Source organism: Polypterus senegalus, chromosome 2 (assembly GCF_016835505.1).
Source record: "Polypterus senegalus isolate Bchr_013 chromosome 2, ASM1683550v1, whole genome shotgun sequence".
In the NCBI taxonomy this organism is placed as follows: domain Eukaryota; kingdom Metazoa; phylum Chordata; class Cladistia; order Polypteriformes; family Polypteridae; genus Polypterus; species Polypterus senegalus.
In genome coordinates, this window is record NC_053155.1 from 202,683,326 (window position 1) to 202,698,737 (window position 15,412).

Here is a 15,412-nt window from a genome sequence, read left to right on the forward strand (position 1 = left end):
AATGGGGTTATGGTTGGAATGATAAAGAAAATGGGTACCTGAACAATGTAAAGTAAGTCAAAAATACCTACACAATAACTATAATCGTAATAAATGAACAATAAAACAGCGGAGAAGCCGTGGATTAAATAAAAAGGCTGTAGTTATCAGCAGGGAGACGTGAATCCCGTGGCGAAGCAAGGAAGGGAATGTAGAGACTGGAGCGACAGACGGCCTTATATAGGCAGGCAGCCAACAACGTGGGAGGCTTTGGGATGGGGGACCCAACGCCGCCTCACACGGTGACTGAGCTGCAGGCTATGGACGTATATATGTACGTAAGTAGGATTCAGTTAGCGTACCAAATTTCTTGAAGATGCGCCCATAAGTAACAAAGACCGTTGAAAAGTTCAATATGGCGGCCAACAGTGGCATCATACCACCGAAATAAGTACCAAATTTCAGCCTTCTACCTACATGGGAAGTTGGAGAATTAGTGACGTTGGAAAGTTCAATATGGTGGCTGACAGTGGCGTCATACCACTGAAATAAGTATGTACATTTGTTTTGGTTAGTGCAGGGAAGCCATCTACCAAATTTCGTGAAGATGGTGCCATGAATAAGAAAGTTCAATATGGCAGACGTTGTTGACCGTTATGACCGTTACGTGTAGAATTTCGAAATGAAACCTGCTTAACTTTTGTAAGTAAGCTGTAAGGAATGAGCCTGCCAAATTTCAACCTTCTAACTACACGGGAAGTTGGAGAATTAGTGACATTTAGAAAATTCAATATGGTGGCCGACAGTGGCGTCATACCATTGAAATAAGTAAGTACATCGGTTTCAGTTAGTGCAGGGAAGCCGCCTACCAAATTTCGTGAAGATGGGGCCATAAATAAGAAAGTTCAACATGGCGGATGTTGTCGACCGTTATCGACCGTTATGACCGTTACGTGTAGAATTTCGAAACGAAACCTGCTTAACTTTTGTAAGTAAGCTGTAAGGAATAAGCCTGCCAAATTGCAGCCTTCTACCTGCACAGGAAGTTGGAGAATTAGTGATGAGTCAGTGAGTGAGTGAGTGAGTGAGTGAGTCAGTGAGGGCTTTGCCTTTTATTAGTATAGATTTAGAAATATTTCTGCTTTTGCTATAGATTTAAATGCTTAACTCATCTTTGTTGCTTTCAACATATTTTACCCTTTCTCTGTGCAGTCTGCGCCCTTCATTTTATCTTACTAATGACAATTAAAAACAAGGAGAGCAGACACCCAGGCAAACGACATTGAATCAAGAAAGGCTACAACTGCTTTAGCATTAGATCCACTAATTAGAAAAGAATTGGTTAATTAAACAATTAGAACACCCAGAAAAATAGAATGAACATCAAGATGAAAGTATTGTTAAGAAAAAAAAAATACATTATTTCCATATCACTGCATTTTAATATATATATATATATATATATATATATATATATATATATATATATATATATATATATATATATATATATATATATATATATATATATATTTTTTACCAAATTTAGTTTTCTAATTTCTATATTGCTTCCAAAACACAGAATCTGGGCAATAACAGTTCACTTAATTAGCCCAAGATTCCTATTAAAAACTGAAGCAGGTTGGAGCAAAAACCTGCAGCTACAGGGTACCCAGGACCGGTGTTGAGAACCCTTGCTTTAGACCACTTTTTGACATATAAATATTAGACTTTGGATTTACTAAAGTAAATAATGACTTTTCCTTGTATTCAGCAAACGATTAGCATTGCTATATTTTATGTAATTGCTTGCAGAGTTGAAAAGTCATTTTGGACAGTCTTCTTCATCCTGGCGTTGTGTCCCGCTTGATCGCAGGGTCCGCTCTCTTGCAACATCGTCTCCATTTGGCTCGGTCTAAAGCGTCTTCTGGGGTGACATTGGCGATTTTCATGTCTTCGCTGATCCGGTCCATCCACCGCTTCTTTGGTCTTCCTCGTGGTCGCCGCCTGCGGGTCGAGCCGCATTGCCGTTCAGCGCCACGAGTTCTGGTCACCGGGTGACATGCCCGTACCACCGCAGCCTTGCCTCTCGCATCTTTTCTACAATTGGCGCTATGCCCATTCGCCTTCGGATGTCGGCGTTCATGATACAGTCCCATCTTGTTAGGCCCAGGCTCCAGCGAAGCATACGCATCTCCATGGTGCTTAGGGCTTGTTCGTGCTTCGCAGAGGCTGGCCAGCACTCTGATCCATATAGGGCAACTGGGCGGACCACTGATTTGTAGATTTTTGACTTCAGGCTGTCCGGCATGCGGCGGTCGCAGAGCACGCCAGTGACTTGGCGCCACTTGGCCCATGCGGCGTTGATTCTTGCGCGGACGTCGGGTGACAGGTCACCGTCGTGGCTGATGACAGCGCCAAGGTACTTGAATTCGTAGTCTTCTTCAGGTCTTCCTCCCCGATCTTGATGGTACCATCGGTTTGCAGGCCACATTCCATGTATTCGGTCTTTTTAATATTCAACTTCATGCCGTTGGTGTCTAACCGGTCCTTCCACCGTTGGGCCTGTTGCTGTAGGGCTTCGCGTGTCTCGTCCGAGAGGAAGACGTCGTCCGCATACAGCAGCGTCCATGGGTGGGGGTCTGAGGTCCCGTTGCTGTGTCCATACACAAAATGAACAGGAGCGGCGATAGCGCTGATCCCTGGTGCACGCCCACATTGATGGCGAAGGGCGGTGATGTTCCCACTGGGCACCTGACCATGCTGGTGACGTTGCGGTACAGGAGCTTGACCCAGTTGACGTATGCTTCTGGTACACCGTGCGCTCGTAGCGCATGCCAGATGAGGTCATGAGGCACTCTATCAAACGCTTTCTCCAGGTCCAGGAAGGCCATATGGACACCTTTGTTCTTTTCTCGATGTTTCTCCAGTAGAAGGCGGGCGGCATGGATTGCATCGGTTGTTCCACAGCCTTTGACAAAGCCGCATTGATTTGGCGTGATGGTGACAATATGGCGGAGGCGGGCGTCCAAGATCCGCTCGAATATCTTCATTGTGTGGCATAGGAGGCGGATTGGGCGATAGTTGGAGCACTCGGCCACGTCGCCTTTGCCTTTCCAAATGGGCACTGTTATGCTGGTGGTCCAGGCCTTGGGGACTTCGCCTTCTCTGACGATTTGGTTGAAGAGGTCGCATAGCGTCGCGGCTCCACGTTGCCCAAGCAGCTTCCACACTTCAGCAGGAATGTCATCAGGTCCGGTCGCCTTCCGTTCTTCATCTTCTTGACAGCAGTTGTGACTTCTGCGATGGTAATTGGCGGACGGGGCCAGAGACGGGTCGGCACTGCTGATCGGCGGTGTGGGAATTCTTCGCTGCTCACTCTGGAGTAGTAATCGCTCCAACGCTGGAGGATGGCGGGCGGGTCCGTAAGACTTGGTGTTGGTCGTCCTTGATATGCTTGACCTGGCCGATATCCTGGGTGACGATGGCGCATATTGGCAAGGCGATAGATCTTGTTCGCCCCTCCAGGCGTGTCCAACTCCTCGTAGAGCTTGCTATAGTGAGCCGCTTTCGCTTTTGCGACAGCACTCTTCGCCACCAACTTGGATGTTCTATATTGTTGGTAGTCTTCATCGTCTCTGGACTGGAGCCACTTCTTCAGGGCTTTCTTCTTCGCTTTGATGGGTTCTTGCACTTCTTCGTTCCACCACCATGTTTGTTTATCGATGAATTTTCTTCCCGGTTTCGTCCGTCCAAGGGTTGCAGACGCAGCTTCGAGATCTGGCTGGAGATGGTATCCCAGGTGTCCGCTACTGGCTGGTCAGGGTCCACGTCCATGCGGGCGAGCTCTTTTGTAAGCTCTTGCTTCCACTCGCGAGTCTCCACCATTTGATCTTTTCGGCGTTGTTGTTCGTCCCATTCGACGCTGGCCAAGGTCTAGGTGTAGGTCCATGACTAGCAGCCGGTGTTGGGGGGTGACGTTTGTTGATGGGATCACTTTTACGCCACGGACCAAGTTGAAGTGACACCTCGAAAGAGCCAGTAGTCGATCTGGGTGTCTCGCGCGCTGGAGTATGTTATCTGATGCATTTGCTTCTTTTTGAAGAAAGTGTTGACTATGGCGAAATCATGGGCCTCTCGCAGTCCAGCGCGTGTGCCATCGTCGTTACGGGCTCCTCATCCTTGGCCCCATGGACCCGTTCGTATCCGGTTCGCTCTTGACCCACGTGGCCGTTGAGGTCGCCACCGACAGCTACGTGTTCTTCGGGGGCAAATGATCGTAGGTGGGCGTCGAGGCTTTCCCAGAATCGGTCTTTCTCGTCGTCGGGGCAATTGGTTTGGGGCGCGTAGCACGATACAACTCGGAGCACGGCTGAGCCAGTGTCGATCTTGAGTGACATGAGGCGGTCTGAGACTCGGCTGACTTCTACGACGTTGTCTTGTAGCTTCTGGCAGATCACGATTCCCACGCCGTTTTGTGCTTGTGCGCCGTTGTAATACAGTTTGAAGCCTTCGCCGATGTCTCTGGCTTTTGATCCTTTCCATTTCGTCTCTTGAATACAGGCGATGTCGACACGACGGGTCTTGAGTGCGCCGCCAACTCGCGCTTCTTCCGGTCATGGTGCCGATGTTGAGGGTCCCACACCGTAATCGTAGTCGTGGTCGGACTTGCTTCTTTAGCCTGTCCCGTCCTTGGGCAGGTAGCCTTCGTCCACTTCTCACGTCGCTCAGGCGAGGCGGGCGCTGCGCCTGCAGGGGCGCCCTAGCATCATCGTCCAAATGTTGAGCCGTTGTTGCATATGATGCGACTGAGGAGGGGTCCGTCGATCGGCGCGCGCTCCGCCTGACGTCGACGACCCTCACCGTTGGCCAACTTCCCATGGGGTCGTTGTTTCCAGCCGGCACCGCGAGGAGGTGGTGATGGGATTTTGCCAGCCTAGTGATGGGATTTTTGGACAGTGACACATGTAAAAACTTGGCTAAGGAAAATAGGTTAGATGCAAGTTTATATGTGCATGTATGTGTTCACCTAACTAATATTCTTCAGCATAAGAATGAACTCTCAAAGTTATGAAATGGTTCAGGCAAAACAAGTAGTGACTACATCTGCTGTTTAAGCAACAATGATTAATCTTTCATATAATCAAAGCGGTATTAAGACTCCAACCCCACTGCCTTCACCAAAGACACAAGCATATTACTCAAAAATTATGAACATCATATATGCCAATAATAAAAAAACAGAACAGGGTGCTACAGTGCATGCAGTGAACGCTAGTTACACATGCAAATAATAATCTTTTTTATTCCACCACTCAATTTTAGACTTTACAAGTTTATTGGAATATAATATCACTAACTGAATTGTTTATTGTAAAAAATGTTTTTTAAATTCAAGAAAGTAAATGCTATTTTGAATTATTTTCTAATATTGCTGTTTAATATTAAACAAATAAACTCTTCAGCTCTTTCTTTTTAATTCTGTTGCTCTCAATGAACATTTCTTATCTTTGTCGCTTGAAGAAAATTTTACCCCCCACATCGTGTAAACATTTTTGTGAGCACCCATGGTACAGCCAATAATTTGGATTCCAAGCACTGGTGACAGCAGAAAGAGCTCTGACATCAACATTTGTTATATGTGATAATAAACATTGCTTAAAAAACCTTGTAGGGAAAAAATGGAAGAAATCTTGGGATAGGCATTTCAAAGAGAGTCCCCTTTCCAGGTAAGTTGGGCGTGCAGTGGGTGTCAAAAAAGGGGTTCAATACAATACAATGCACAGAACAAAACAGAAGTAATCCTTAATACAGTATAATAGTAAAATAAAAATATTAGTGCAGAGCAGAATTTAACAGTAGATGATATCACATAATATTATTTGGATTTTATCCATCCATCCTCTTCCGCTTATCCGGGGTCGGGTCGCAGGGGCAGCAGCTTAAGCAGAGAAGCCCAGACTTTCCTCTCCCCGGCCACTTCCTCCAGCTCTTCCGGAAGAATCCCAAGGTGCTCCCAGGCCAGCCGGGAGACATAGTTCCTCCAGCGTATCCTGGGTCTTCCCCGGGGCCTCCTCCCAGTTGGAGGTTCCCGGAACACCTCACCAGGTGCGGTGCGGAGGAGCAGCGGCTCTACTCTGAGCCCCTCCCAGATGACTAAGCTTCTCACCCTATCTTTAAAGGAAAGCCCAGACACCTGGCGGAGGAAACTCATTTAAGCCGCTTATATTCACGATCTCGTTCTTTCGGTCACTACACATAGCTCATGACCATAGGTGAGGGTAGGAACGTAGATCGACTGGTAAATTGAGAGCTTCGCCTTACGGCTCAGCTCTTTTTTCACCACGACAGACCGATGCAGAGCCCGCATCACTGCGGATGCCGCACCGATCCGCCTGTCGATCTCACGCTCCATTCTTCCCTCACTCGTGAACAAGACCCCAAGATACTTGAACTCCTCCACTTTGGGCAGGATCTCTCCCCCAACCCTGAGAGGGCACTCCACCCTTTTCCGGCTGAGGACCATGGTCTCGGATTTGGAGGTGCTGATTCTCATCCCAGCCGCTTGACACTCAGCTGCGAACCGATCAAGAGAGAGCTAAAGATCACGGCCTGATGAAGCAAACAGGACAACATCATCTGCAAACAGCAGTGACCCAATCCTGAGTCCACCAAACCGGACCCTTCAACACCCTGGCTGCATCTAGAAATTCTGTGCATAAAATTATGAACAGAATCGGTGACAAAGGGCAGCCCTGGTGGAGTCCAACTCTCACTGGAAGCGGGCTCGACTTACTGCGGCAATGCGGACCAAGCTCTGACACCGTTGTACAGAGACCGAACAGCTCTTATCAGGGGTCCGTACCCCATACTCCCGAGCACCCCCACAGGATTCCCGAGGACACGGTCGAATGCCTTTTCCAAGTCCACAAAACACATGTAGACTGGTTGGGAAAACTCCCATGCACCCTCCAGGATTCTGCTAAGGGTGAAGAGCTGGTCCACTGTTCCGCGACCAGGATGAAAACCACACTGTTCCTCTGAATCCAAGATTGAACTATCCGACGGACTCTCCTCTCCAGAACCCCTGAATAGACTTTTCCAGGGAGGCTGAGGAGTGTGATCCCTCTATAGTTGGAACACACCCGCCGTCCCCTTTTAAAGAGGGGACCACCACCCGGTCTGCCAATCCAGAGGCACTGTCCCGATGTCCATGCGATGTTGCAGAGACGTGTCAACCAAGACAGTCCTACAACATCCAGAGCCTTAAGGAACTCGGGCGATCTCATCCACCCCGGGCCCTGCCACCAAGGAGTTTTTGACCACCTCTGTGACTTCAGTCCCAGAGATGGGAGAGCCCACCTCAGAGTCCCAGGCTCTGCTTCCTCATTGGAAGGCATGTTAGTGGGATTGAGGAGGTCTTCGAAGTACTCCCCACCGACCCACAACGTCCCGAGTCGAGGTCAGCAGCGCACCATCCCCACCATATACGGTGTTGACACTGCACTGTTTCCCCCTCCTGAGATGATGGACCAGAATCTCCTCGAAGCCGTCCGAAAGTCGTTCTCCATGGCCTCCCCAAACTCCTCCCATGCACAAGTTTTTGCCTCAGCAACCACAGAAGCCGCATTCCGCTTGGCCTGCCATTACCTATCAGCTGCCTCCAGAGACCCACAGGACAAAAAGTCCTATAGGACTCCTTCTTCAGCTTGACGGCATCCCTCACCGGTGTCCACCAACGGGTTCAGGGATTGCCGCCACGAAAGGCACCGACCACCTTGCGGCCACAGCTCTGGTCAGCCGCCTCAACAATAGAGGCAAGGAACATGGCCTATTTGAACTCAATGTTCCCCACCTCCCTCGGGATGTGGTTGAAATTCTGCCGAAGGTGGGAGTTGACACTACTTCTGACAGGGGACTCTGCCAGCCATTCCCAGCAGACCCTCACAACGCTTGGGCCTACCAGGTCTGACCGCATCTTCCCCACCATCGGCCAACTCACCACCAGGTGGTGATCATTTGACGGCTCTGCCCCTCTCTTCACCCGAGTGTCCAAGACATGTGGCCGCAAGTCCGATGACACGACCACAAAGTCGATCATTGAACTGAGGCCTAGGGTGTCCTGGTGCCAAGTGCACATATGAACACCCCTATGCTTGAACATGGTGTTCGTTATGGACAATCCGTGACGAGCACAGAAGTCCAATAACAAAACACCGCTCGGGTTCAGATCGGGTGGACCATTCCTCCCAATCACGCCCTTCCAGGTCTCACTGTCATTGCCCACGTGAGCAATGAAGTCTCCCAGCAGAATGAGGGAGTCCCCAGAAGGTACGCCCTCTAGCACCCCTCCAGGGACTCCAAAAAGGGTGGATACTCCAAACTGCCGTTTGGTGCATAAGTACAAACAACAGTCAGGACCCTTCCCCCCACCCGAAGGCGGAGGGAGGCCACCCTCTCGTCCACCCCAGGGTAAACCCCAACACACAAGCTCCAAGTAGGGGGGCAATAAGTATGCCCACACCTGCTCGGCGCCTCTCACTGGGGGCAACTCCAGAGTGGTAGACAGTCCAGCCCCTCTCAAGGAGATTGGTTCCAGAGTTCAAGCTGCGCATCGAGGCGAGTCCGACTATATCTAGCTGGAACCTTTCAACCTCGCGCACTAGCTCAGGCTCCTTCCCCTTCAGAGAGGTGACATTCCACGCCCCAAGAGCCAGTTTCTGTAGCCGAGGATCAAACCACCAAGGTCCCCGCCTTCGGCCACCACCCAACTCACACTGCACCCAACCTCCTTGGCCCCTCCCATAGGTGGTGAACCCATGGGGAGATGTGGATTTTATTTATTTATTATATCTGGAAACCAACAAAATTCTTACAATTCTTTCCTCATTGGGCCCATACTCCAGGATTGTGCCAATTCCAGCATTTTGGACATTTCACTGTACAGTAGTTTGTTTGAACATTATTTGACTAAAACTTTGCTGCTGCTTCCATGACAGTGTTAGAAAAGGTTTCTAGTGTAAAGAACTATTATTATTATTAGTATGAAACCACTTATGGTATGTTATGTATAAATTAGCATTGTGCATATCATCAGAGCATGCAAAATGATGAGGTCCAGTAAGAAAGTGCTCCATATCCCTGTAAGAGGTTTATTTCTTATACTACTTGATTTGACTTAGTTGTGTAAATTTGAAGTTTTGGATCAATATGCAGCATGACAAGGAAGCTATAATGAAAACTTGTTTTTTTGGTAAGCAATTTGTGATTGGTGAGGGAAGGTGGCAGATGGTGTTGGAGTTAGAGGGACTGGAACTAAAGTACTATCATTTTTTTCCTGAAAGGCTAATTGCTTAAACAGTTCTTGTTCACATTCCTAAAACTGCACAGATTAAATTGGATCAAACTGATGAAGGCCTTAAAATGTATATGAATAGACTAATCCATTTTTAGATGATCAAGTATAATAGAAAGTACAAGAAATGCTCTGTAAACTTTGTTGGACTCAATACCACAGCAGAGATATTCTGAATGAGAATTACCATAAAAAAAGACAAAAGTTATGAATACTAGAAATAACAAATAGATGGATTGTGCATAAGAATTAATAGAAACATTTTTAAACAAGTTGGCGCCCTGCCCGGGGTTTGTTCCTGTCTTGCGCCCTGTGCTGGCTGGGACTGGCTCCAGCAGACCCTGTGAAACCTGTGTTAGGATATAGCGGGTTGAAAAATGACTGACTGACTATTCAAACAAATGTGTCTGTTTAAATATCGGCAAAGATGGTTATAGTTAGAAAGAAGTTAAATTGAGAAAGCAAAGTTCTGAGCAGCAGATTGAATAGAGAACTGAAAAAGCAAATATTTAACACCCTACTGTTTTTACTTTATGCAGCAGAAACCTGGATACTAAGGAAAGAGATAATAAATTTTACAAGCATGAGAGTTGTGGTTTTGGAGAAGCATAAAGTGAATAAGCTGGAGAGAAAGAGTGAGTATTGAAGTGGTTATTAGTAGAGCAGGAGAGGAAAGGGCATTGATCATAATAGAGAAGATGATTGGGACAAGTCCTTAGGCATGACAGGCTGCAAACAGATAAGGCTGAATGGAAATCTGAGGGGGTAAAAAGCATGAAGAAGTGAAGATGTTGAAACTGGATACAGCTACAGAGAATGTAGCATACCAGAGTATGAAAAGAAAGGTGTAATACAGAACAAGTTGGAGTTGGCAATTCATGACAAGGATCTATCTGTAGGTGTGAAACCAATGATTGAATGAATGGAAGAATGACAATATTATAATGTATTTACCTGCATGGGCTTTGTTTTCTGGAAAAATGAAGACAATTAAAAATGCATGTTTGTAAGTTAATTTGAATAAAGTGTAAACTAACAAATGTAAATGTATTGAGGAAAAGGACTTAAAATGTATTCCTTATACAATGTTTAACATTTAATCATAACAACAAATGAATCATTTTACTGCAAACACAAAATACCCACAGATCAGGCAGCTGCAGTAATCCATATAAATCTGTAAAAAGACAAGCTAGAATGTTACTAGAAATTAACCTACTAGATTTGTATTTGAGTATGACAGTTCAGGCGATAAAGATTTAACAAATAATGCATGGTATATCATTGATGTCTTTTTGGTGACAAAAATAGAAAGAGGCTGAGAGTGAGAGAAGGATTGATGACATCTTGAGAACAGGTGCAGAAAGAGAGTCCAGGAAAGACAAGCTACAAATCTGAATGAGCCTCTTAAAGATTGTGGACCACCTTGACCTCAGAACAGCTTGAAGACATGCAGCTGACTGTTTCAGCTGTCATATTGGATCACAGAGAGTCACCAGAACAACCAAGTATTCAGAGGTTCTGTTTTTTAGGTATTTGAAAGTTGCTAGTAAGGTCTTGATGATGACCTGAAATTAGACAGGGAGGCACACGTTGACACAGCTGAAAAATTCTATGAACCTGGCACTTGGCATAAGTTATGGTTTAGACAATAGGAGAATTATGAACAAACAGCAGTTCATCTATGGTTTTCATTAGGAGATCATTGTAGCGGGACTCTCAGTAACTTACTAAAGAAAAGAGAACTGGATAGTACAATAAAAACTGAAATGTAGCCCACTATAGTTACACAAAGCTTATTGCAAATATAGGTTTATTAACCACAAATTATTTGTCAAATGTCCCTCTGTCTGTTGCGAGGAGAAAGCACTGGCTATATTTTGCACTAATTATGAATCACACTAAAAATTCAGTAATTTCTGAGTTTTAGTCCATGCTTATTTTGCACAGCACCATCAATAACTTCCTCCATAATAAAGTGCTTTCCATATCAAATTTTCTAATCTATAGTAAAAAGAAGAGCACATTTTTCCTGATGATTTAAGTATAGTTGTCTCTCTCCAAAATATATGATTATGTCCTTCCTTTTAGTTGTGTTCATTCATATGTGGCCCGATGGTAGTGTAAGAAATGCTTCAAACAAGCAAACTGCAAAAAACTGAACACCACTAGTTCCTTCTTTATGCAAATTCTTGACAGGAACCTGCAAACATGAAAAGGAAAAATTTAAATATGGCTTGAAAGAGTCATCAAAACATCAAAATATATACATAAGAAATAAACTCATGAAAACTTAGCAGGGTAAAACTGTGAAAAATAAAATACCAGTGGAGTGAATTGTGAAGAATGTGGACATGTAAGTATGTATGTATAAAGTACTGTAATTCCTCACCCACCCCAAGTTTACAGAATGCTGTTCAAATGTTTTGGTTACTCCATAATAACTTGGGAACAGATAGAAATATTGTCTAATTGGCAGGATTGGCACAAAATTAGGTCAAATATACCACAATATAACACTAAATAAAACAAATGTAAATTATATTAGAAATAATAAAGTACAAGGTTAATCTGATTGCATTCCAGCATACCCTTTTAAATGAGTTAAATTATTTCATTAGAATAGATCTACCCAAACTACATAGAATAATTTCCCTACTGAAACTATCAGACTGCACCCTTGAATCAAAACCAACAGGCTTTAATGAAGAAGACTCCGATGTGCTAATTGATAGTATACTTGACATAATGAACTCAACATTAGATATGGGGGTCTTCCCTCAGTGTCTTAAGACTGCAGTTGAGTTGTTAAACCTCTGCTCAAGAAAATTAATGTTGACTTCTCTGTTTTTGATAACTTTAGACCAATATCTAACCTGCCTTTCTTAAGTAAAATTCTAGAAAAGGCAGTATTTACGCAGCTAAATGATTACTTGATTCAACATTCTATTCTTGACAGGTTTCGATCAGGTTTTACAGCAAATCATAGTACAGAAACAACACTGGTTAAAGTAGCAAATGATTTGTTGGTTAATGTAGACAGGCTGTTCTTGTTCTCTCAGACAGGAGGGCATCATTTGCTGCCATAGACTACAATGTTCTTATAAATTGCCTTAGACAATGGGTGGGCGTCTCTGGCAGTGTCTTAAATTGGTTTTAGCCTCATTTAACAGATAGATGATTCTTTGATAGTTGTGATGATTCTACTTTGAAGACCTATAATATTATATATGGTATACCACAAAGATCTATTCTGGATCCCTGCTTTTTTCAATCTACATGCTTCTATTACATCAGCTTATCTCAAAGCACAAGGTGAGCTACCACAACTATGCTGATGACACACAACTGTATTTATCAATAGCGCCTAATGACCTTGACTCTCTGATCAAATGTCTTTCCAATTGGATGGGTAGTAACATTCTCCAACTAAATAGGGAGAAAACAGAAATCTTAGTGATTGACAAACATGGATATAGGGAGGGTATTACAAAAAAACTTGATCCCTTAGGCATAAAAGTGAGGAATTTAGGGGTAATTATTGATTCTGACCCAAACTTTAAATCTCATATTAACTAGATTACTAATTCTGCATTTTTTCACTTAAGGAATATAGCAAAAGTTAGACCTATAACTTTACAAGATGCTGAAAAATTAGTTCATTCTTTTGTTTTTAGCTGATTAGATTACTATAATGCATTCCTTAACAGGACTACTTAAGAAAGACATCAGTCAGCTGCATCTAGTGCTGAATGCTGAAGAAAATTTGAGTACATCTCTCCAGTTTTAGAATCGTTGTATTGGTTACTGAGTCATTCAGAACTGACTTTAAAATATTACTAATGGTTTATAAAGCCTTAAACAACTATGTTCTGTCCTATATTTTGTAATGCCTGTCCCTCTAAACTCCAAGTCGTAACATTAGATGTTCATATGGAGGTCTGCCTATAATTCCAAGAACCAAATTTAAATGAATTGGGGAGGTAGCCTTTTGCTGTTATGCACCCAAAATCTGGAATACCTTACTGATTGAAATTCACCAGGCTAGTAATGTAGATCAATAAAATCAAAACTGCTAAAAACTCATTATTTTATGTATGCCTTTTTTGTAGCTACATTTTAGTTGTATTTCCTGTTAGGCTGTATGTGCATAGAATTGTCATATTCTTCAGGGATCCACAATCTATACTAATCTCTACTATTCTCTGCTATATTTTCTTCTGTGTTGGCAACACCTAATCAAGTCACCATGCAACCATCTGTGATGATAGAATGAAGGTCACAATACCATCATCATCAGATACTATTATGTGAAGCTTGAAAACACCATTTATGTTTGGTAGAATGCCCAGTGGGGCTGGGTGGTCTTTTTGGCATTGGAACCCCTGCAGATTTTACTTTTTTCTCCAGCCTTTGTTACTTTTTTTTAAATATCATTGGCAAATAATTTTTTTTCATTTAATTTAACTAGGCGGCACGGTGGCGCAGTGGTAGCGCTGCTGCCTCGCAGTTAGGAGACCCGGGTTCGCTTCCCGGGTCCTCCCTGCGTGGAGTTTGCATGTTCTCCCCGTGTCTGTGTGGGTTTCCTCCGGCGCTCCGGTTTCCTCCCACAATCCAAAGACATGCAGGTTAGGTGGATTGGCGCTTCTAAATTGGCCCTAGTGTGTGCTTGGTGTGTTTGTGTGTGTCCTGCGGTGGGTTGGCACCCTGCCCAGGATTGGTTCCTGCCTTGTGCCCTGTGTTGGCTGGGATTGGCTCCAGCAGACCCCGTGACCCTGTATTCGGATTCAGCGGGTTAGTAAATGGATGGATGGATTAATTTAACTATCTTTTTGTCATCTTGTGAAATACTTTGAGCTACATTGCTTGTATGAAATTGTGCTATAAATACGTTGTTGTTGTTACATCTTATGTTCAAAGCATCTACAAGTAAGACAATTACACAAGGAAAAGAATCTGAACATACATGATTAATTGCCCCTGATGAAAGCTATGTAGCTGAAATGTGCCTTTAACATTCTTTTCATTTTGTTTTATTTAAGGAATGCTGCAAGGTATGATGGCACGAACAGTGTTAAAGTCTGATGGGATCTAATGGCTGCACAGACACTCCCTTTTACATGAATGGCAATCAGACAGGCAGAAGTCATGAAGCAGATACTTAGTGTTGAGAAGCAAAATATGCTGAGACACCAAAGCATGACATTATGATAAAGGAGGAGAAGACAGCTGGCTGCTAATGATATAGGGAGAGAGGCTAATACGTGACGGTAAATTTCTGTAACAGTGCATGAAGCTGCACCTTTTGTCAAGGGGAAGCAGCACTGCATCTGTATCAGAGGGTCCAACTGCAGAAATAAGGGAAAATGATGTAGGCAGGAAAAAGTAAGTCTGGAAATCTAACCAATGAACTTATCATACCACAGGCAAATGAAGGCTTAACTATACTAGATGTGAGTGAATTGATACCTCTGTGAAAGGAAAAGAACAATGAATCCAAGCTGACAGCAAACAAATATGTGTCCCAGACATATTTAATCACAGCAGAACCTAATAGAATTGCAAAGTTTGAAACTGATGGCCTTATTCTGGAAGAGAGCTTCTTGCCACAATCTTTAGTAACCTTTTCAAGCTTAGCTGGCTTGCTGTTTACACGAATATATAAAAGAAATTGAGTTAAGCTTGCAAATGATGCAGAACTAAGTGGGAGGGCAGATAATGTAAAATCTGCTAGATTATTATGGACATCGACAACAAACAGGCTATAGCAAATGAAAGTTTATTTCATTTAATGTAAAGTATTACACATAGGAAGTAGAAATGTTAGATTCAAGCAAGCAATCTAACCCTTGAAATTAATTAGCATGAGAAAGAGCTAGAAATCATAGTGGGCTCATGACTATCTACATCAAGATGGTGCATAAAAGTACAAGTCTGAAGTACAAGTCAAGGGAGTTTACACTTGTTATGTAATGCACTAGTGAGGCCTCTTCTCAAGTACTGTGTACAGTTTGGTCTCCGTATTAACACAATTCTACTGAGACATGTTATCTAAACGAGAGACATTAATCAAAAGAA